Source organism: Giraffa tippelskirchi, chromosome 12, assembly GCF_054371585.1.
Source record: "Giraffa tippelskirchi isolate mGirTip1 chromosome 12, T2T-mGirTip1v1.2.pri, whole genome shotgun sequence".
NCBI classification, from domain to species: domain Eukaryota; kingdom Metazoa; phylum Chordata; class Mammalia; order Artiodactyla; family Giraffidae; genus Giraffa; species Giraffa tippelskirchi.
In genome coordinates, this window is record NC_137286.1 from 148,518,553 (window position 1) to 148,539,626 (window position 21,074).

At 54.0% G+C, this 21,074-nt stretch overlaps 2 long non-coding RNA genes across 2 annotated transcripts in view; one reads left to right on the top strand and one right to left on the bottom strand.

The window, feature by feature from the left end:
- Window positions 1–2,210: 2,210 nt before the first annotated feature.
- On the bottom strand, window positions 2,211–10,358 carry LOC145530490 (uncharacterized). Its single transcript, XR_014071831.1, has 3 exons — window positions 10,188–10,358; window positions 3,280–3,450; window positions 2,211–2,820 (listed from the first exon to the last, which is right to left on the bottom strand). It is a non-coding gene; the product is annotated as an uncharacterized LOC145530490 (long non-coding RNA).
- Window positions 10,359–10,470: 112 nt separating this feature from the next.
- Window positions 10,471–21,074, top strand: part of LOC145530491 (uncharacterized) — a 54,892-nt gene continuing 44,288 nt past the window's right edge. Inside the window, exon 1 of the long non-coding RNA XR_014071832.1 lies at window positions 10,471–10,599. This is a non-coding gene — a long non-coding RNA (uncharacterized LOC145530491). The remainder of the gene's footprint in view (window positions 10,600–21,074) is intronic.

A 21,074-nucleotide genomic window follows, 5' to 3' on the forward strand; every position in this document is an offset into this window, starting at 1 on the left:
TCATCTCATGGCTTGCTTACTGGAAGCTTGGCTTACGAGGGTGACCTTGACTTTGGGGTAATACTCTGGTTTCCGCAGGAGAAAGATGCTTTCGTCTTGGAGCGCTGCCTCCTCCAGCCCCTCCCCCCGAGGTCGTCGCCGCGTCCTCCTCCCCCGGGCCCCCCCATCCCTGGTCCCCAGCAGCTCACCCACCTCCCCCGGCCCGTCCCCTCCCACCTGTGTCACCTCCTGTCCTCGCCCGTGTCTCCTTGTATCCGACCCTCGTTTCTCTTTGCCTCTTCTTTCCGCATCGTCACCGCTTCCGTTTCCCTGGGCTTTGTATCTTATCTAGATTTTTCTTTTTTTCTTGGTGAAAGAAAACACCTGTAGCTGGTCCTGATGCCCCAGCTGGTCATTTTCAGAGGGGATGTATATTTAGACACAAGGAGATTCAGACCCAGGCGTGACCTGCAGGACTGGGCGTGTCGAGGACGAGGGGGGTTTCTGGAGGAGGTGAGGCCCCGTGGTAATCGGGAGGGAGGCTCGAGCAGGATGGCGTCCCTCCGGGTGAAAGAAGGGAGGAAACGCAGGTGCCGCCTGACATGCCCGGGCCAGCCCTGGAGCAGGGCCCCCGGACGGGCCGCAAGGGGACACGTGGACCCTCTCCCCGCGGAGCAGGCCTGGCTGTGGGTGTGCCCGGGCCGCAGGGCCAGGCTCAGGGTGGGCTGTGTCTGCCGTGGCCGCCGCTCCCAGCCCTGCTCCCGGACGGAACACTCGCTGCGCCCGCACCCGGGACCCGTCCACACAGCTGCAGAGGGCCCTGTCCTCACGCCAAACCAGACCCCACAGTCAGACACTGACCCCTCCCTCCTTTCCCTGAAGCCTGTGGGCATCTCTGGGCAGCTTGACCTGACCTCAACTAGACCCCCTCTCCCCTGCCCCTCGGCCAGCACAGCCTCCCCCTCCCTCTGGACCAGCTGCCCTCTCCTCCTGCTATGGCTGGCTGCGCCCACCCCAGCCTGCCTGGCCACCCGGGCAGGAGCCGCCCACCATCCATGGCGGGAGTGAGGCTACAGGAACCCTTAAGACCCAGCGTGTGTGCTAAGTCACTTCAGTCGTGCCTGACTCTTTGCGACCCTATGGACTATACTCTTGAGGGTCCCTTGGACTGCAAGGAGATCCAACCAGTCCATCCTAAAGGAAATCAACCCTGAATATTCACTGGAAGGACTGATGCTGAAGCTGGAACTCCAATACTTTGGCCACCTGATGTGAAGAGCTGAGTCATTGGAAAAGATCCTGATGCTGGAAAAGATTGAAGGCAGGAGGAGAAGGGGTCGACAGACGATGAGATGGTTGGATGGCATCATCAACTCGATGGACATGAGTTTGAGCAAGCTCTGGGAGTTGGTGATGGACAGGGAAGCCTGGCGTGCTGCAGTCCATGGGGGTTGCAAAGAGCTGGACAGGGCTGAGTGACTGAACTGAACTGGACTGTAGCCCACCAGGCTTCTCTGTCCGTGGGATTCTCCAGGTAGGAATACTGGAGTATTTGGGGGGTATCGGGCTCCCTTTGCGGTGAGAGGGTGCAGCTGGCCTTTGAACTTATTGATGGCCATGGTCCAGCACGACCTGAGAAGACTTGGAAGTCATAATGCTCATCCCTGGAGCAACACTTCTGGATCAAGTTCGGAAGATTCGCATCAAAGTCCAGAAGGATTTTAACTTGAGATTGCCTGCATGAGGCAATTTGTCCTTTGGGTTGAGTCTGGCTTGTTTTCTTGCTGTTTTATATATGGAAATAGAGGCTGAAATGGCTCATACCCATCTGGATTCTAATTTTTAGATGTGCATTGATTGTAAGAACTTGTAAGCCAAGCACATGAGGCCAGTCTCTATTTTTTGATAATCGGAAGAGGGGAAAAAAGAGGAGAGTAGAGGGGGGAGGAAATTGAGAGCGTCTGGATTGTAATTTTGAAACATGAAGTAGAATAAGATAAAAACTGGACAGTGATAAAAAATGGAAAGTGATTTTTATCCTGGTGTGGCTCAGTGGGTAAAGAGTCTGTCTGCAACACAGGAGACACAGTAGATAACTATTTGATCCCTGGGTTGGGAAGATCCCCTGGAGAGGGAAATGGCAACCCGCTCCAGTATTCTTGCCTGGAGAATCCCATGGACAGACGAGCCTGGCAGCTACTGTCCGGGGGGTTGCAGAGAGTCAGACACAATTGAATCACTACACAATTTTTAGATTTTCTTCTTGAGCAGCGGATGGTCATCAAGTTAAAGACAGTGTCCCCTGCTCCTTAAATGTCCAGTGACAACAGAGAGCCTCCTCTGACACCATCAGACTGGGGGGAAACACCTTGGTGAGGTCCTCAGAGCCGTGGAGGAAACCTGAGCTCTCTTATGGCAGCTTTTACCAATGGCGTGCACACCGGTCACCACTTGTCACTGGCCGCCCAGGGCTGAGCTCACAGGTGAAATTTCCCGCTTGAACAATGTGGTTCTTCTGCTTCCATGGCCTCCTGACTTAGACTCTGGTCCAGAGCTTTGCTTCTCGGGGGACTGGACTTGGCTTAAAGGACGAAGCCTGAGGACAAGGTGTCACGGGCCATTCGGGGCCCGGGAGACCTGATGAGCCTTCCTGGAGCTGGGACCACACAGTCGTTGATTTCAGATTGTTGCAGGCCTGATCACGGGGGAGGCGCTGTCTCGCTGGGCAGGGCTCCTGTATGTTCATGGCTGGACCCCAGCGGTCAGCTGGAAGTCTTCAGTCGAGCAGGATCTCGTGGGTCCGGATGATGACGAGGGAGGCAGGAAACAGACTCAGTACGGCTGAAAGTGAAGAGAAAGTGTCAGTCTCTCCATCGTGTCTGACTCCGCGACCCCATGGACTGTACCTGCCAGGCTCTGCTGTCCATGGGATGTTCCAGGTGGGAATACTGGAGTGGGATGCCTTTTCCTTCTCCAGGGGATCTTCCTGACCCAGGAATTGCACTCCGGTCTCCTGCATTGCAGGCAGATTCTTTACTGTCTGAGCCTCCAGGGAAGCCTCCCAGTGTGGCTGAAAGATGTTCTAAATCGTGTGCAAAGGTGGGTGGGCCGCCCGGTTCTAAAGGTGCCGTTGTCTCTGGTGAACAAGCTCGGAGCACGGAATCCACGTCGCCCTCCCCGCTGACGGGAGTTCCTAGCATGTGACCTTGGCTGACGTGTGATGAGGCCCTGGGGTTCCAGCCCTGCTGACTCTCCAGTGAGTCGTGAGTAATGCTCACGGCGTCTCACGCTAATACTTACTTGAGCTCCTACTGTGTGCAGCTGCGTGAAGTCAGGACAGGTGAGCAGCCCTGCTGATCTTCGAGGAGCTCGGAGGTTATTGGAGAGACTGAGAAACTGGCCCCCGAGCAAGGGCAGGTCGGCCTGACGCCAGAACTGGACCTTCGCTGGCTCTCTGGTCGCTGCCACAACCTGGGGAAAAGCTTTATTGTCAGCATTTCCTCTGTTTACTTTTCTCTTTTTACTTAAAAAACCCCATGTAATTGGAAAGTAAGTGTCCACTTTTAAACGATGGGTGTATCTAAGAAGCCGTAAACAAGGAAAATTAGAAAATATTTGTAACAGAATAAAAATGGAAAGAGAATTGACCAGAATTTGTTGCATGCAGCCAAAGCTGCGCAGTTCAGCTAAATACCATGTGGAACCTTGAATAAGGTATGAAAGCAAATAAAGGACACGAGAATAAAATTTTGTTAAATTTGAACAAAATCTGTGCTTCAGTTAATACCGTATCACATGTCAACTTCCTTATTATTTTTGTTTTTTACATCATGGTATTTCTTTATATTCTCAGAATTGGATTAGAAGTTTCAAGCCTCATTAAAATTTTTTTTTTAAATCATAAGACAACAAACTTTCTAGTCTTTTAGCAGTAATATTAGATGCCATCTCTGTGTTTACTTTGGAAGAGAATGTCATTTCTGCCCATTCTATGGGTTCCTTTGTTCCTCGAAGCTGAGACTTGTTCAAGGTCCAGAAACGCTTTTCCTGGTTAAGCCTCGGCAAGCGTACCCGAGGGCAGCTTCCGGAGGCGCGCGTGGCTGTGCACGCGGGTGTGCAGATGGCCTGGGCCTGGTCACACCCAGGTGGGAGAGCTGCGGCTGCCCAGGGCTCGCTCCGAGGCCCCATCCTGCTCTGCACGCTGGGTTCCCTCAGTCCTTCTCCAACCGGCTCACTGATCGCGGTATTTTTCTGACTTAATGAGGATGGGGCTCACCTGGGCAGGTGAGGCAGCGCGCAGGCTCCATGGGCCCTACAACGGGCCAGACCCCAGACTTCCGCTTCTGAGGACGCTCGGCGGTGTGACGGCGGTCGTGATGTCAGGGCTCCCAGGCCCACGTTTTGAGAAACTGGCCCCTGGTGGGTGGGCCCCGGGGCTCCTGCAGGCCTGGCTGTGGCGGGTGTGTCCCCTGAGCTGCGGGCTGCCGCTCCCACCCCCTCGGGGTCTCGCTGAAGCCCCACGGTCTGCGCCTGGAGCTGATGGACAGCAGACACTCACTCGTGGGTCTCGGTGGACTGCAGACAGACGTCTCTGCCCCGGTTCTCATCGTGTCTTCGTCCGCTCAGGCTGTCATGACAGAGCACACGCCGGGTGGCTTAAACACAGGTATGGATTCCTCCCAGCTCTTGAGGCTGGAGGTGTCGGGGGCTGGTTCCTCCCGAGGCCTCTGTCTGGCTTGCAGTGGCCACCCGCTAGCCGTGTCCTCTCAGGCCTTCCCTTGGCTTGTGCGCTGAGAGGCAGAGTTCTCTCTTCCTCTTCTTAGGGGGCCCCCGGTCCTAGAGGTCTGGGCCCCATCCTTCTGACACTGCCCACCAGGCTCCTCTGTCCATGGAATTCTGCGGGCAGGCATACTGGACAGGGTTGCCATTCCCTTCTCCAGAGGATCTTCCAACCCAGGGATTGAACCTGCGTCTCCGGCATTGCAGGCAGATTCCTTACTGTCTGAGCCATCTATGAAGACCTTCTGACCTCACATAACCTTTTCGCTCCTAAAGGGTCCATCTCCAAATACAGTTACATCAGGGTTGGGGCATCAACACTTGCATTTTGGGGGGACAAATTCAGCCCATAGCTTTCTGGACACAACTGCAAACGGCCTTGCGTCCAAAAAGAAACAGTGAAGGTGATTCTCATCCGTGAGTCTGTGTCTGTGAATTCGCCTGTTGGCTCACATTTATTTGTAACCTCAGAGCCATACGCATGGTCCTTTTGAGGTCTTTCATGGATGGATGTGTGGAGCATGGCAACAAATATGTATCAATCAGCGTACGTGTCCCCAGCTCAGGTCAGATAAGACGGTAGCGGATTCTTGATTTGAGTTTCTCACTGTGACCATGTGGCCTTTTCACAGTCTTAGAGCCACACGTTTCAAGTGTTTGTGGGTTTCGGGTGGTTTCTGCTGTCTTAAATGGCCCCCAGGCACAATGCTGGAGTGAGCATGGTGTTCCAAAGTCTGAGAAGCCTTGCTGGGCCTCTCGGGGACAGTACGTACGTTAGAGGAGCCTCCTTCAGGGCTGGGTCACAGGCTGCGGGCTGCAGGCTCCATGTGAAGGAAGCATGGACACGTATCCTGTAAGGTGTCTTTAACAGAAACACACACAAAACAAGGTCACGTGCTGATGGGTTGGTGGACGTGTTGTGGCCAGAAGCTGGCCGGAGCCTCCCTGTTCATCCCCAGGAACCGGGGTCAGCGTTTGCTAATTCAGAGTTCATGGTGACTTAACAGGACACAATTACTGTGAATGTTTGACCTTAGGTCTTACAGTCAGGAAACCCCGAGGAAGGTGCCACTGGCATCAGTTATTTGGACTTTTGTTGTCAACCGAATTCTGAACGCTCAGGTGTCTGTAAGGACATGAATACTTGGCAGAAGCTTGGCTTTTTAATTATTAGCTTTGACATCATCAACCTCCACTGTTGATGGTCATACACGGTGATGACAGGAAGGTCATGGAAAAAGACTTATTACAAGTGGAAACCATTGCCCCTACTGGACAGTGAAGCTCAGAAGCCTGACTTGGAGAGAGGAGAGAAAACCTTTGTATCCGTGTTTGAGTTCAACAGTCTTTGAAAAATGTGGTGGCCAATGGGGGGTCGTGTTACTCTCTGGTTAGTTTGTTTTAAAATATCAATACCGTTTTCCAGTAAAACATTGAGCATGACACATCCTTTACCTGTAAACTGGATGGTGCCGGGTAGACAAGTGAAGGGGGTGGCCTGCTGACTGGCCAGTAGATTTCTTGGGGCATCTGCTCAGTTTTGGTTGGTGCGATCCCGCCGGAGCCGTCCACGTGAGCCGGCCGTGGCCCCAGCACCTCCAGAGCCAAGTTCTCACACCACAGACTCTATTTGCATAATGTCAAGCGCAGGTTCCTTTGGCAATCCTGCCGCTTAGGCGTTATTACTCGAATTTTAATGAAAAGAGGAGTGCTGTGCATGTGGAGAGAGACATTTTAGCAACAACAACCTGTGCTATTTAAACACTTGCCTCCAAACCACTCTTGTGAGCCACTGAGCCCTTGCAAACTTCACGTGTCCCGGAAAATGGAAGCGACAAGCCCACAGACATGCCCCCTCCAGGGCAGCCCCAGGGCGGACGGCCCCTCTCGGAGCAGGCGTCCAGCCTCCAGGACTCTGGGCCATTGTTCCCAGCTGAAAGTCTCTTCCGTTTTAAATGCTGAAGATGGACAAATATTCCGGTGTGTGTGTGGGTGAACATTCTCCCGCACAGAGCCCAAATCACGGCTCTACACACTAAGAGCTCATGGAGCCTCTTCCCAGACACCCGGCTGCCCTCCGCTCCAGCCCGAGAGGCGACAATGTCTGCCTGAACTCTGTCCCTGGGTGTGTGTTTTTGGAGCAGGCTGGGGTGACATTCAGCCTCTGCACTCGTTTTTATGATAATTCCAAGTAAATTGTGGTGCAATAAACTCTTCAAGCCTGTCTTTCTTGTGAAAGCCGTGAATCAATCAGCTGTGGCTTTTTTGGGGGCTTTTCAATGTATGGTGATCATTTAGATTTGACGTGCATTGTGAGACCTGGGCTCGCCGCCTCTTTCTGGTCTGTCATTAATTCCAGCCTCTGCTATTCTGAAGTACAGTGAAGGATGGCTGAGAAATCATTGCCCTCTTCAGCTCCGTGCTTGCACAAAATAGCAGCCCAATAATTTTTTGTCAATGTTTTACTCTAAAAGCTTTCTGCGTCAGTTTTGAAAAGGAAGCAATAAAGCCCATTCAATGGTATGAATAAAAATCCTTTGAGGGTTAGGAGCGGAGCGTCTTTTCTTCAGCTGGTAATCAAATTGGAGCTAAAATGAAATTGAGTTTTCTTATGAAAATAGCCTTTGTTGCTGGGAAGGCTGGTAATTCATAAACAATAACCTGCTCTTTTGTGTGGATAATAATATATTCATGTTCTTTCAATAGGGTAAAAGCCAGACCTAGTGCATTATGGTACAGTAAAAGCAGCAGAAGGAGCCGGCGGGAGCCATCCGAGGAGGAGACGCAGCGTGCGGTGCCCAGCTCTCGGGAGCCTCCAGAAACTGCCCTCCGCTCGGTTTGCTTGTTGGTTTGTTGCCGCCGCACAGCATTTGGCTCCTCGTGGATGGACTCCAGCTGTGCCCATTGGCGCCACGGCCACAGCAGCCGGGAGACCCTGCCTGCCGCCCCCGACGCCCAAGAGGCTCCGAGCCGCTTCGCGGCCCCTCGAGGATCTGGAGCCTGGAACAGACAGCTGCTGGACGTCCGCGCGGGAGGTAGGCTCTGGTCCCCCCTACAGGAGGGGGTGTCCTGGGGGGGTGGGGGCACCGAGGGCCGGGCCTCTTCTGCTGAGCGCTGGGGCTGGAGGCAGAGGGTCGGGTCGTCTGAACCACGGTGGCCATCGCTGGGTCGGGGGTCCTGGGGAGCCACAGCAGCTCTGCCCTGGATCCGGCGTGGAGGGAGCCAGGCCGGGTGTGCTGGCCACTGGGGCTGAGCTGGGGTCCGCAAGGGCACGCTGTGAGCTGGAGGCAGAAGGGCTGACTCTCGTGGGCAGGAGGGACCTGCTGCTAGATCGCCACTCACATCACTGTTGCCACCTGGGCAGCTGGGACATTCGCTCTCTGTCTCAAGTTGGTGAAAAGTTCTGTTCTGGGGATTGCAAAAACGTGTGCCAGCCCCACCCTTGGTGTTCGCTGTGTTTGTGGAGATGGCCCTGGGGCTCCCGGATCCAGACTGGGGGAGGGCGCTGGGCCAGCCACGGGGGGAGATGTTCCCTGGAGATCGCTTTCTGTCCCCCTTTCCCAGGGACTGTGAGCACATCCCTTCTGATAGAATGCCCTCACTGTCCCCGGGGAATCATTCCTGGCTCTGAGTATAGTTCCCAGGAGAAACAGGAAGAGAGGAAGACCCTCTGGGTGCTGAGAAGCGTGCAGGGTGGAGCGGGCAGAGTCTGCCCGGGTTGGAATAAAGTCCTTCTCGCTGGGTTTTGACTGTGTGATGGACGGTGGCAGTCTTTCTCAGGGTAACCTTTATTTTGAGGTGAGGGTCCTGCGGAATAATGAGTATCTTTTGGCTCGCCTGAGTGCTTTGCAGACCATCCTTGGTTCAGAACAGCGAAGGGAGACACTGAAATGAGACCATGGCGTGTGATTTTAAACGACTAAACTTTGAGTTTTGGGGAAACGGGATCAATAAACACTGAGCCTGCCTCACAGAAACGAACAGAAAAACGGCAGCAGCGCAGGGGGTCACTGGCTCTGAGATAAGGCGGGGCGTGTGCTAGGTTCAGGGCTGGCTCACAGGTACTTTTGCATTGTTTTGGTGTTTTAATGATGAAATTGTGTGCTTAACAAAAGGAACTTTTAAAGGCACAGTGGAAGCTGACAGTGGGGATAATATATGTCATTATCCAATTAGTTTACAGGAACATATGTTTTGGTGCTTTACTTAACACACCTCGATGTGTTTTCAGCTCTAACAAATATTACTTTCTTTGGAGTCTTTCAAAATGAGGATTCTAATTGTATGTATTTTATTCTGCTGCGGTTAGTGTTCTGTGCTTTTCAATATCATGAGCAGCTAAGTAAATTCTGATTTTTAAAATCTCTTTCACATGCATTTTGGGGGAAAAAAGCCAGGGTTCTTCTGGCTTTTATTATGTACTTCGTCAGAGAAACCCTGACAAGTTCCTTCTTACTTTCCCCCTCTGACAGCTGCATTGAGTGGGGCTTTATTCTTAATGCTAAACTTAAATTGATGCAAAAGAAAAGATTGCTAATTGTCAAAGAATTGGCTTTCGACTTCATGCAAAGGAAACGATAAGGAAAAGTTCGTGGAGTATTTCCACTGTGGGAGACATGGTGCAGAAAGAGATTTTATTCATGATGGAAACTATTGATCATATATCACAGCACGTTTTCAACCTGAAAACTCTGATTTCCTGTGTTTTAACTATTTGCTGGCCTTGATGAAAAGTTCTCTGTAATTGCTGTTGTAGCCTGCGTGGCTTTGTTCTCTCCACCTGAGAGGTGTCCGCTGAGAGTGGGGACTGAGGGGTGTCTGATGGGGAGGGCGGGGGGCCTGGCCACCCAGCGGGCAGGCACCTGGGCCCTGCCTTGAGCCTGGTTTCTCTTCAGTTCCTTAAAAACTAGAAAAGCGAGTGGTCTGTCTCAGCCCCCGCTTCTGCGGCCAGTGCATCTCCTCCGCATCCCCCTCGAGGGGCGCTGTCAGGCCTGCAGGTCATGGGGGACACCCCCGGGCACTGCTGCTACCCCAGCCCCTCCCCTGCCCGGGGCACCTAAACGGAGCCCGATGAACGTTTGGCCCGAGAGGGCCTTTGGGTGGGAGGCGGAGACCAGGTGTCCCCGGAGGGGTGGGCGCCCCCTAAGACACAGCAGAGCGAAGGCGCCCTCCCCCCACCCAATGGGGTCACCGGGGTCAGGCCCTCTGGCCACCTTGCACCCACCCTCCCAACTTGCTCTGACTCCGGCTTCGCCTCGGCCCACACAGTCACCTGCCCCTTGACCCCGTGGCAGCCTCGAGCCCCAGGCGGCGTGCCCTTCACTTCTCTCTGAGGGTTCGGGCCTCCGGGGTGAGGGGGTGAGCAGCTGAGGGACGCAGGGGGCTGGCCAAGCTCTTCTTGCAGAGCTCGCGCAGGCCAGGCCCCACACCTGTCTCCGGCAGCGGCAAGGGTCCAGCTCGAGCCCCGCCAGCTCCCCCCGGGAGCCGCTCAGCTCCCGCATCACGACCACGTCACCTCCATCCTGCCTTGCATGGTGACGCGGAGTCTTCAGTCTCCCGTTGGGAGAACCTCCAGGGTCGAGTGTCCACCTCAGCCTCAAGGTCCAGTCTTGCTGGGACTGCCTCCTGACCAGCTTCCTTGGTTTCCATGGAGACAGGGAGGCAGACTTCCCCACCCCCACGGGAGCTCACCTGGAACCCAGGTAGCCGCTCGCCTTGGACGACCCCGCGTCACTCTGGGCAGATGGCTGGATTCTGGGCTGGGAGACCCCACGGCCTGGTCCCATCACGCAGTCTCTGCCAGGCATGAGATGAGTTTCCTCTGACGGTATTTTAAAAACTGTAAGTTGAATATGAACGTGGAGGAGGGGGAATGAAGGGAGGGGGGATGTCCACTGAGGAAGGGTCAGTGTCCCACATGACCTGCCTTGTCCACACACGTGACCTAACACAGGCGAATGGATTCTGTAAATGAGGCAAATAACCTGGATTTACACTGAGGCGAATGTCAGTGGAATCAAAAGGAGACCTTTTTCCCTCCCATCAACATCACTTCAGCCTTTTAATTTTGGATTGTCGAGTGGCTTGTGGTCACCTCAGCCATACTAGGTTTTCCACAAGGCAAAGAAATATATATTCATCTGGGTAGGATTGGGGGCAGGAGGAGAAGGGGACGACAGAGGATGAGATGGTTGGATGGCATCACTGACTCGATGGACATGGGTTTGGGTAGACTCCGGGAGTTGGTGATGGACAGAGAGGACTGGCGTGCTACAATTCATGGGGTCACAAAGAGTCGGACACGACTGAGTGACTGAACTGAACTGAATAGGGATGTTTGAATGTATATTTTTTATTTTTCAGGGAAACAGAATGTAGATGAAAACAAATGAGTTTTGATCATTAGAAACAGAGACAAGTAAAAATTGGCTTAAAAAAATAGGCTTTTTTTTTTTTTTTTTTAGTGCTGGCAGCCAATGTCAACCATTTCAAAGGGCATCATGCAGACAATTATCTGTCAAGAATTGCATTGCGAGTGTTTCTTTTTTTCTGTTTTAGTTTGTGCTACTCGACTTTCTTCTCTAGAACATTGGGTGAAGTGCTTTTCTACTGCTGTGTGCAACCGCCTTTCCAAGCTCACTGGCCTGGGATGAGGCCATCATGACTTGGGACATCCCCTTTGGTCTTCTGCTGCGGAAAATTAAGAGATTGCTTGCAGATGGTTGTTTCTTGTTCATGGCAGACATGCAATGTTTTCAGATCCTACTTATACTGTGTTCTTACCCCGAGCATACATCTCAAAAACCTAATGCCTAAATCTTCCTCCAGCTAGTTCTGAAAAACTTCGTAGTACTGAAAGATAAACCTGAAAATATGCAATTTTATATTTTACCTCAGTTTTAGTTTTTCCTTAGTGTATATTATTCAGAGGGCCATCTGTCAGGTATCTGAGATATTTTATCTTGACAGTGAAGAAACGTCTCTAGCATTCTTTGGAAAGTGTTAGATAAATTCTCAAAATATCATTTTTATTCTTTTTGAAAAATTAAAATATAATGTAAAATATAATAACCAGGACAGTATATTAAAAAGCAGAGACATTAGTTTGCCCACAAAGGTCCATATAGTCAAAGCTACGGTTTTTCCACTAGTCACATACAGATGTGAGAGTTGGACCATCAAGAAGGCTGAGCACCGAAGAACTGATGCTTTTGAATTGTGGTGTTGAAGACTCTTGAGAGTCCCTTGGACTGCAAGGAGATCCAACCAGTCAATCCTAAAGGAAATCAGTTCTGAATATTCATTGGAAGGACTGATGCTGAAGCTCCAATCCTTTGGCCACCTAATGGGAAGAGCCAACTCATTGGAAAAGACCCCGATGCTGGGAAAGATTGAGGGCAAGAGGAAAAGGGGGTTACAGAAGATGAGATGGTTGATAGCATCATTGACTCAATGGACATGAATTTGAGCAAACTCCAGGAGATAGTGGAGGACAGAGGAGCCTGGTGTGCTGCAGTCCATGGGGTCGAAACAGTCAGACACAGCTTAGCGACTGAACAACAACAATAAAATATAATATAAAATATAAAAAGATATAATTATTACATCAAAACTCCTGACCCTGGGAGAAAGCATTCAGTTGGTGGGGGTCTTAGCATTCTAGAAACATTCAGTGTGTTTCCAACACGGAGAACATGTCTCTCCTACATTGTGGTTTTGATGTCCTTTAGACGATGTTTGAGGGCTTATGAGTTTACTTATTTCTGGAGATAATAATTGGGATTATTAGAGCTAGTTTTAATTCTTTTCTCAGTATTACTTTATAATGAAGTTATCTTTAATTTTAAAGAAAATGTATAAAGTATGTTTCATAACATGAATCATCTATACAATCACTCTTACTTAAATAATTGTAGTCGAGTTCTGCTGGACAATGTTTTTGCTGTTATTCTTGGGTTTAAAGCAAAGATTTTGAAGACATAACTTTACCGGAAAAGGAACTGAGGGAGGCCTGACAGTGGCCCCAGTCACATCTCTGGGTGTCAAGTAAAGACCATGCGTTGGTTACCCCATGTCATGCTCTTGCTTTAAAATGGATGATTACCTTTGCATAAACACATCTGCTTTTCCTCCTCTTGGATTTGTGGATTATTTGAATCCACCCACCGCTGCCATTCCTGATCCTGGCTACTTCTCTGGGCCTTATATCCTTCAGCTGAAAATAAAGGGGTGACTTGCTTCTGGGGTCATTTAAATCCTTACATCCTTTTTTTCTGGGCTTCTCTGGTGGCTCAGAGGTAAAGAACCTGCCTGTCAATGCAAGAGACAAGGGTTCTATCCCTGGGTTGGGAAGATCCCCTGTAGAAGGAAATGGCATCCCACTCTAGTATTCTTGCCTGGAGAATCCCATGGACAGAGGAGCCTGGCGGGCTACAGTCCATGCGGTCACAGAGTGTTGGATACGACTTAGTGACTAAGCCACCACAATGACCATGCTTGATTCCCAGGGTTAAGCACTCAACAAGCATACAGCCAGGCCCCAGGGCACGCGGGGCTGGCTCCCCATTTCTAGTATTTATGGGGCCAGAATAAGAGAGCCAAGGCAGCCCCCCAGGCCATGTGTCTCAGTGTTTCAGCTATAAATCAAGCCACCAAATGTGGGTCCTGCCTCCTCCTTGAGAAAATGCCCTAAGGATCACTGCAGGCCTGGTTTGCACTTACAGGTCTCACCTTCGGGGGCCTGGCAAGGGACCTGGTGGGTGCAGGTAAGTTGGCTCCAGAGCCATGGCCGTGCACCCCACTCCTGCCCCATGGACCCACCGATCGGCACCCCACAAGTCGCTGCCGCTTCTCTCCTCGGGAAGGCCAGCTGGGGAAGCGGCCCACGCAGGCCTGGGCTGGGGCTCGTGGGTCCCTCTGCATGCGGGACTCCAAGGTCTTAACACCTGGTGTGGGGCGTGGGTCGAGCTAGTGGGCGTGTCCCCGGTCACTGTCCACTGGGGTGGGATTGCCTGGGGTGGCTCGGCAGGTGCCCTGCAGCCCTGGTCCAAGGGCAGAGGACTCAGTGGCCCCTGGTTGTGCCGTTTTCAGAACATGGGTCAGGGTGTGGAGGCATGCACTGCATCTCTGTGGGCCAGCGCAGCCCAAATATTAGGGTGTGCCAATATTTATTCAACTCCTGGCAAGTACTGCCCTCAGCGAGGGCTATTGCTCTTTACAATGGAGTTTAATTCAAGTTAGCCAACAATCGGACTTCGCTGAACCTTAATGGGGCTTCCCAGGTGGCGCTAGTAGTAAAGAACTTGCCTGCCAATGCAGGAGACATAAGAGAAGCCGGTTCGATCCCTGGGTTGTGAAGATCCCCTAGAGGAGGGCATGGCAATCCACTCCAGTATTCTTGCCTGGAGAATCCCAAGGATAGAGGAGCCTGGTGGGCCACAGGCCATAAGGTCGTAGAGTCAGACACAACTGCAGCAACTCAGCATGCACGAACTTTAATTAAAACTGGAATTTATGTCCAATCTGCCTTTAGAGGGCGGATGTACCTTCAGGGGGAGGCAGGATGACAAAGATGAGGCTCAGGGGTCCCCCTGCCTAGATACAGCAGGCATTGGCCACCCTTGCCTCCTCAAGCCTAGCTCTCCCCATCTGGGACGATTGGACAATGAGATCCACCCCCTCGGGCCGTCCTGAGGATGAAATGAGCTAACACTCCTGGTGCTGGGAGTTCCCTGAACACATGAAGAGCTCTCAGTCCACGCCAACTCTTACTCCTGCACCTCGGCTTCTAACGTGAACCTCCTTATACTTCAGCACCTCTGATTTGGTGGGTCACGGTATTTAATCTGTTCGACTCTTCAATAATTTGGGAATTATCTGCGGATTTGTTGACTTTCTGAGGAGGGAGGGATATCTGGATTAATTATTGATGAAACTCCTAGAATCCTTCTCCCAGAGATGCTCGAGGAAGGAGGAACCACAGTGAGTCTGTTGGGGTTGATGTCGGTCAAGTCTCTCAGACTAAGATGTGGGACACGCAGCATCTTGAAGCAATAAAGCCACATAATCACCCCCAGAACACTGGATGTTCAGAAAGACACAAAATGCTGCATTCTGAAAGGGACAAAACATTTTGTCTCGTATTCTGGGCACAAACAGTCTTTACAAAAAGAAGATAATTGACTTGAAATCTCTCGCCCTTCCCTTGGAAGGAGATCATCTCTACTCAGGATCCAGCGTCAAATCCAAACCAAACGTTTTCTCAGAACCGCCGTCTTTCCCGTTACATTTGCAGAACGCCTTTCGTCCTAAGCCGCTTCCAGACGCGTGACGCCCAGGCCGGACCCAAGGGCGGCCCCGGGCCGTCAGCGGCCTCGGGCGGCCCTCGCCCAGGCGCTCAGCCCCGGCACGGCCGGCTCTCGGGACCTGCGAGCCCTCCATCTCCCGCCAGAGAGGCAGACCACGCTTGTCGGGTGTCTGCTCCTGCTGCCCTGGCGTCATCAGACAGCCTGGTTCCTTCCTCCAGAGAGCCGGGTTCTGTGACCAAGGATGCTCCAAAAAATGGTCTGTGCAGAGACGAGGAACGGGTGCTCCCAGACGGTACCCGAGGAAGGAGGGTGGCGCCACCCTGTGAATTCGCGGCAGGACTCTGCGGCCGAGGACGCTGGCCACACTACCGGGGAGAGGCCCTCACGGGGTGGGAGTGGCTCCTCACGGGGTGGGGGCGGGGTCCTCACGGGGTGGGAGCGGCTCCTCACGGGGTGGGGGCGGGGTCCTCACGGGCTGGGGGCGCCTCCTCACGGCCTGGGGGGCGGCTCCTCACGGGCTGGGGGCGGCTCCTCACGGGCTGGGGGGCGGCTCCTCACGGGGTGGGGGGCGGGGTCCTCACGGGGTGGGGGCGGCTCCTCACGGGCTGGGGGGCGGCTCCTCACGGGGTGGGGGGCGGGGTCCTCACGGGGTGGGGGCGGCTCCTCACGGCCTGGGGGCGGGGCCCTCACGGGCTGGGGGCGGGGCCCTCACGGGCTGGGGGCGGCTCCTCACGGGGTGGGGGTGGGGGCGGGGTCCTCACGGGGTCGGGAGCGGCTCCTCACAGGCTGGGGCGGCTCCTCACGGGCTGGGGGCGGCTCCTCACGGGGTGGGGGGCGGGCCCTCACGGGGTGGGAGGGGCTCCTCACGGGGTGGGAGGGGCTCCTCACGGGGTGGGAGGGGCTCCTCACGGGGTGGGGGCGGGGTCCTCACGGGCTGGGGGGCGGCTCCTCACGGGCTGGGGGCGGCTCCTCACGGGCTGGGGGGCTGCTCCTCACGGGGTGGGGGGCGGGGTCCTCACGGGGTGGGGGCGGCTCCTCACGGGGTGGGGGGCGGCTCCTCACGGGCTGGAGGGCGGCTCCTCACGGGCTGGGGGGCGGGGTCCTCACGGGGTGAGGGGCGGCTCCTCACGGGCTGGGGGGCGGGGTCCTCACGGGGTGGGGGAGGCTCCTCACGGGGTGGGGGGCGGGTTCCTCACGGGCTGGGGGCGGGGTCCTCACGGGGTCGGGGGCGGCTCCTAACGGGCTGGGGGGCGGGGCCCTCACGGGCTGGGGGCGGGGCCCTCACGGGGTGGGGCGGGGTCCTCACGGGCTGGGGGGCGGGGTCCTCACGGGGTGGGGGAGGCTCCTCACGGGGTCGGGGGCGGGGCCCTCACAGGGTGGGGGCGGGTCCTCTCTAGGGTGGCATTCAACCTCGGTGTTGGGAAAGTCCCCTGGAGGGCGTGGGGCCCAGTCTCCTCCTCAGCCCTCTCCCTGCCTGCCAGGTGGTCCGTGGGGGCTCTGATGTGCCATTAAACTCTTTTATTGTCATATAAAATTTACCCTGTAATCCTTAACTTTCAAAAGGCTACTTTGTTTATAAGGTAATACAAGCTCGTTAATGCAAATTTAAAAATGCTCAAAGAATAATAAAAATCACCCCAAAGCAGTTGATCTTAATATCTGATGTGATCCTTATAGTCTCTTTTTTTTTTTTTTTTTACCTGAAATCTCTTTGCTTTCATATGAGAAAATTATGAATAAGCAGATATTCATTCTATCTGGATCTCTTTGGGCCCGGATTTCCTGAGCGCACAGATCTGTCCTGTGTCTGCTGACCCTCCCTGCCCTGTCCTGCCTTGAAACACGCTGACCCGTGCAGCCGGGTGTACCGACGGATGGCCCCTCCTGACCATGTGTGCGTGCTCAGTCATGTCTGACTCAGTGTGATACCCTGGACTGTAGCCCGCCGGGCTCCTCTGTCCGTGGGATTCTCCAGGCAAGAGGACTGGAGTGGGTTGCCATTTCCCCCTCCAGGGGATCTTCCCCACCCAGGGATTGAACCCGTGTCTCTTACATCTCCTGCATTGGCAGGCGGGGTCTTTACCACTAGCACCACCTGGGAAGCCCATGCTGCTGCTGCTGCTAAGTCGCTTCTAGCCAGAAGGAAAACATCCTCACCCCGTGATGAGGACTGAGACTCACACCGAGGGCTTCACGCCTTCCACACGACCTGCCACACTCGTCACTTGCAGGTTTACATGGCGAGTACGGCATCTTTGCAATACCTGCTTTTGCCTCAGGGAAAAGTGAAGTCACTGTGAACAGATGCACAAGCTAAAACATGTGGCTACTGACTGTTGGAGCAGGTCATCCACTGGCCAACCCCCTGGACGTGGGCAATCAGACGCCCCCACCCCTCCCTGGCCTTGGCAGGCAGGCTCTGCCCAGGGTTCCCGTAGTGTAGTCTGGAGAGGTCACGATGTGCCCAAGACCCCTGGTGCTGTGCCTGAACCCCGCTGAGGCCTCGGAAACATTTAGGATGCTGGCGGCGGGGCTCCTTGCCTGTCACACCCACTCCACTGATCTGGGCAGCCCCCTTCTCCCCAGCCCCCATGGGCCGGCCCGGGTGAGAACTCTTAAGGAGGAGGTGGGGAGCCCCGGACAGCGCGTTGATGAGGCCACCTTGGGCCTCTGTGCGCCTGGAAGGGACCAGGGCCCGGAGCTGGGGGGTTCAGAGTTGGTGCCCGAGCTCAGGAGTTGGGCTGAGTCTTTCCATTGTGTCTTGGTTGTGTTGCTGGCTTGTGGAATTGTTGACTTCGTATCCATGTAACGGTCATCCTGGGAGCTGGGGGGTGTCCTACCCTCTCCCTGCCCCCTCGCGGTGAGGCCCTCTGCTCTGGAGTGTCCCCGGGAAGAAGGGCACAGTCTCCCCCCTGGGGACCATGTCCCTGCATTGGGGGCACCAGCGGGGGGCCTGGCCCTGGTGAGTGTGGTCACCATCCTCACCTGCCCTCCCCAGGACACAGCTGTCCCCAGAACTCCAGCTCCATTTGGCAAAGGCTCCCCGTGACATCCACTGATGTGTATAAAGCTCAGGATTTCTCGTTAAATCTCGAATTCCATAATGGGGGCTCTGGGACGTGAGGAATGCCCCAGGAGGCAGGTTTAGATTTCCCTGGGGTGCAGACACAGAAGCTAGGGCCGGGATGCTCGTGAGCCCGTTCAGGGTGACCCCGCTGCAGGACAGGAGAGCAGATTGTGGTCAGCACAGACCTCCACTTCAAACCATGCGTCTTGAGGGGCTTTTCGGTCAGTCAGCTTTGCAGCACCGTCTTTTGTTGAATGCAAATCATCACCATTAGCAACAAATTCTTAAAATGCTACCATGAACAACAGGCTTGCGTCAATGTTTGGAAATGCTCTTCAAAAGCAGAAGCCAGCACTTAGACAGATGCCAGCGTTTGGAACAGATTGCCATTGGCCCCTGCATTGAACACAGCACCTTCCTCACAGTTGGTACTGATAACTATTTACCAGTCTGCATTCTTGCTCGTTGCTTTCCGAGGAAAACAGTAAACATTCAGGACACATGGCGCTAGCGATTTTAAACAGACGAGATGAGCTGAGGGAGAAAAATGTGCTGCAGCCGTGACTGGGTGTTAGGTCTAGAAAGAGTGGGTACTAGTTCATACTAGTGAGTGAGTGACTACAACTTTGAGGGGAGTGTTATCTACTAAAGACTGCATCATCAAGAGTTTTCAAGGGTGTTCATTATCTTCAGCCTGCGATGTATGCTTTTTGTCCACGTCAGCCAGAGAATGTACCATTTTAGGCCTTGAGGACAATTCTGGGTTTTCCATGGATAGACTAACCATGAAATTCTTGAGCAACATAAACCAACTGAAGGCAGAATGAGTAAAACATCCCACAGAGTCTCCATTTTCCTCCGACAGTAATATAATTTGAGTAAGGGAATACACTACTAGAGTTCACTTTCCGGACTTGACATAGAAATGAAAAATAAAGCAGCTGCCACCCTTTCGTAAGAAAGAGCAGAGAGAGTACTTAGGACCAAAGGAGAGACAGACGGTTCCGCACACACTCCCTTCCTCCTCTGTGCATCCAGCGCTCTCTCTGTGGGGGGATCTTCCTGCCGGAGGTTGGTTTGACAGCTGAGGGAGTCAGAAGGCTGAGGTGCTAAGACTTCCGAAGGCAACAGCACACTCAGAAGATTTTCCCATCATGCCACATTCCGGTCCCTGCCAGCGTAAACAGTGCCGGAGGAGCCTTCCCTCTGGTGGATGATGGTTGTGCGGGGGAGCTGGGTCTGGGGGGCGGGATTCCTCCTCTGTGGGAGGTGGTCTCTGCTGCCAGCCTGGTGTGTGCCGCAGAGGATAAAAGCCACCCTGCTCTCAAGGGCTGAGCTGAGAGGTCAGGACCTCTGTTGGCGGAAGCTGCCCGCAGGGCCTGAGACCCCCAGCCAACGGCCAGTGGGGAGCCCTCCCTGTGATGCCGTGTTTCCCGACCCCCGCGAGCAGGGGGAGTGGTCGAGTTTGTCTCCACTCTCTCCGTCTGCAACCTGACAAGGGACAAAGGCAAGGGGGCCTTCTGGGAGCAAGAGGAATGAATGAATAAATGAATGATAGAAGCTGGGAGGGCTTTCAGCTTCTGGGCATCTTCAGGCTGGGTGCGTGGCTCCGCGTGTCAGTCCTGGCTTGCCGCAGCCGACTGGAGGGGTCACGGGGGCTCTGGGGGCCCGTCCCTCCACACGCGGATGGATGTGAGGGGGATGCATGGACCAGTGCGCCCCACGGGACGACTGTGGTCCGGGAGACCCCTCCCGCTCTCTGCAGCCAAAGAGCCTGCAGAGGCGATTCTGGGTGCAGGTCCACGGTGCCCCGTCCTCTCACTGGGGGGCTCAGTGTGCGGCTGTGCGGGTTCCACGCTGTGTCCTTACGTCTCCACGTCTGAGGGAGGCACAGGCCTTAGCCAGGTCAGAGCCCTGGGCCACCTGCTTGTGGGGGCCCTTGGCACAGCCCTCAAGTCTCCCCAGGTACAATCCACGACCTGGGGACAGACCCGCGTGCACCTCCGCCCATGCCTGCGGCTTCGCCCACCTTTGCTTTCTGTCCAGCGTTAACTCTGGACTCGAACGAGCGCTCTTCCTGCACAAATCTCCCCACGCTTTGTAACGTTGCTTCTCAGACCGCTTGGTGCGTCTGATCTCAAAAGCAGAAAAAAGCCTGTGCAATTTTCCCCACAGGGTGTGGGGGCCGGGTGGTCAGTTCATAGAGAAACAGCAGGCTTTCTCTTCTTTATTGCCAGCAGAATAACAGGGCAGGTCATTAACGGTGTTGCGTGATGATCAGGGTGGAGGCATAAAGTGGAAATCCCTCCAGACTGAGGGCTTGCACCCCGAGCCGTCCACTCCGAGTGTGGGCTCTCGGAGGCAAAGTGGCCTCTTGTCCCAGAACCGGCACCTGCAGGATGAGAGGTCACTCTCAGTACCTGCCGGCTGCTTGGTACTCGCAGGAGTGCAGCCACTGTGTGTGCAGGTCTTTAGATGGCTGCAGACGGGACAGGTGATTTGGGCGGCTTGGCGATACCTTGTCAGGGGTGTGGAAGGAGGAGTCATGGGAGCAGTGGAACCTTTTAGGCCCTGGCGTCCCTCTCTCCCGAGTGATTACAGAACAGCCTGGTCTGCAGACATCCTCCTGAAGACACGTGAGCGCAAGCCCGCGGATGAAGTACAGGGACATGATTTACCTTCTGCACTGCTCTTCACCAGCTGCTCTCTCTACACACTCACACACTCACACACATAAGCACACATGAACACACGCGGGTACACATGCACACACACGCATACACCTTTTCAAACCATTTAAGTTGAAATCAAGTCAAGTCCCTCCACTCCAGTGTATTTAGTAAAAACAAGACATTCTTTCACAACCAAATGGTTTAATAATCAACACTGGGAGATTTAACCTTGACCCCTGGAATGTCATTAATCCGATGGTTGGTTCTCCA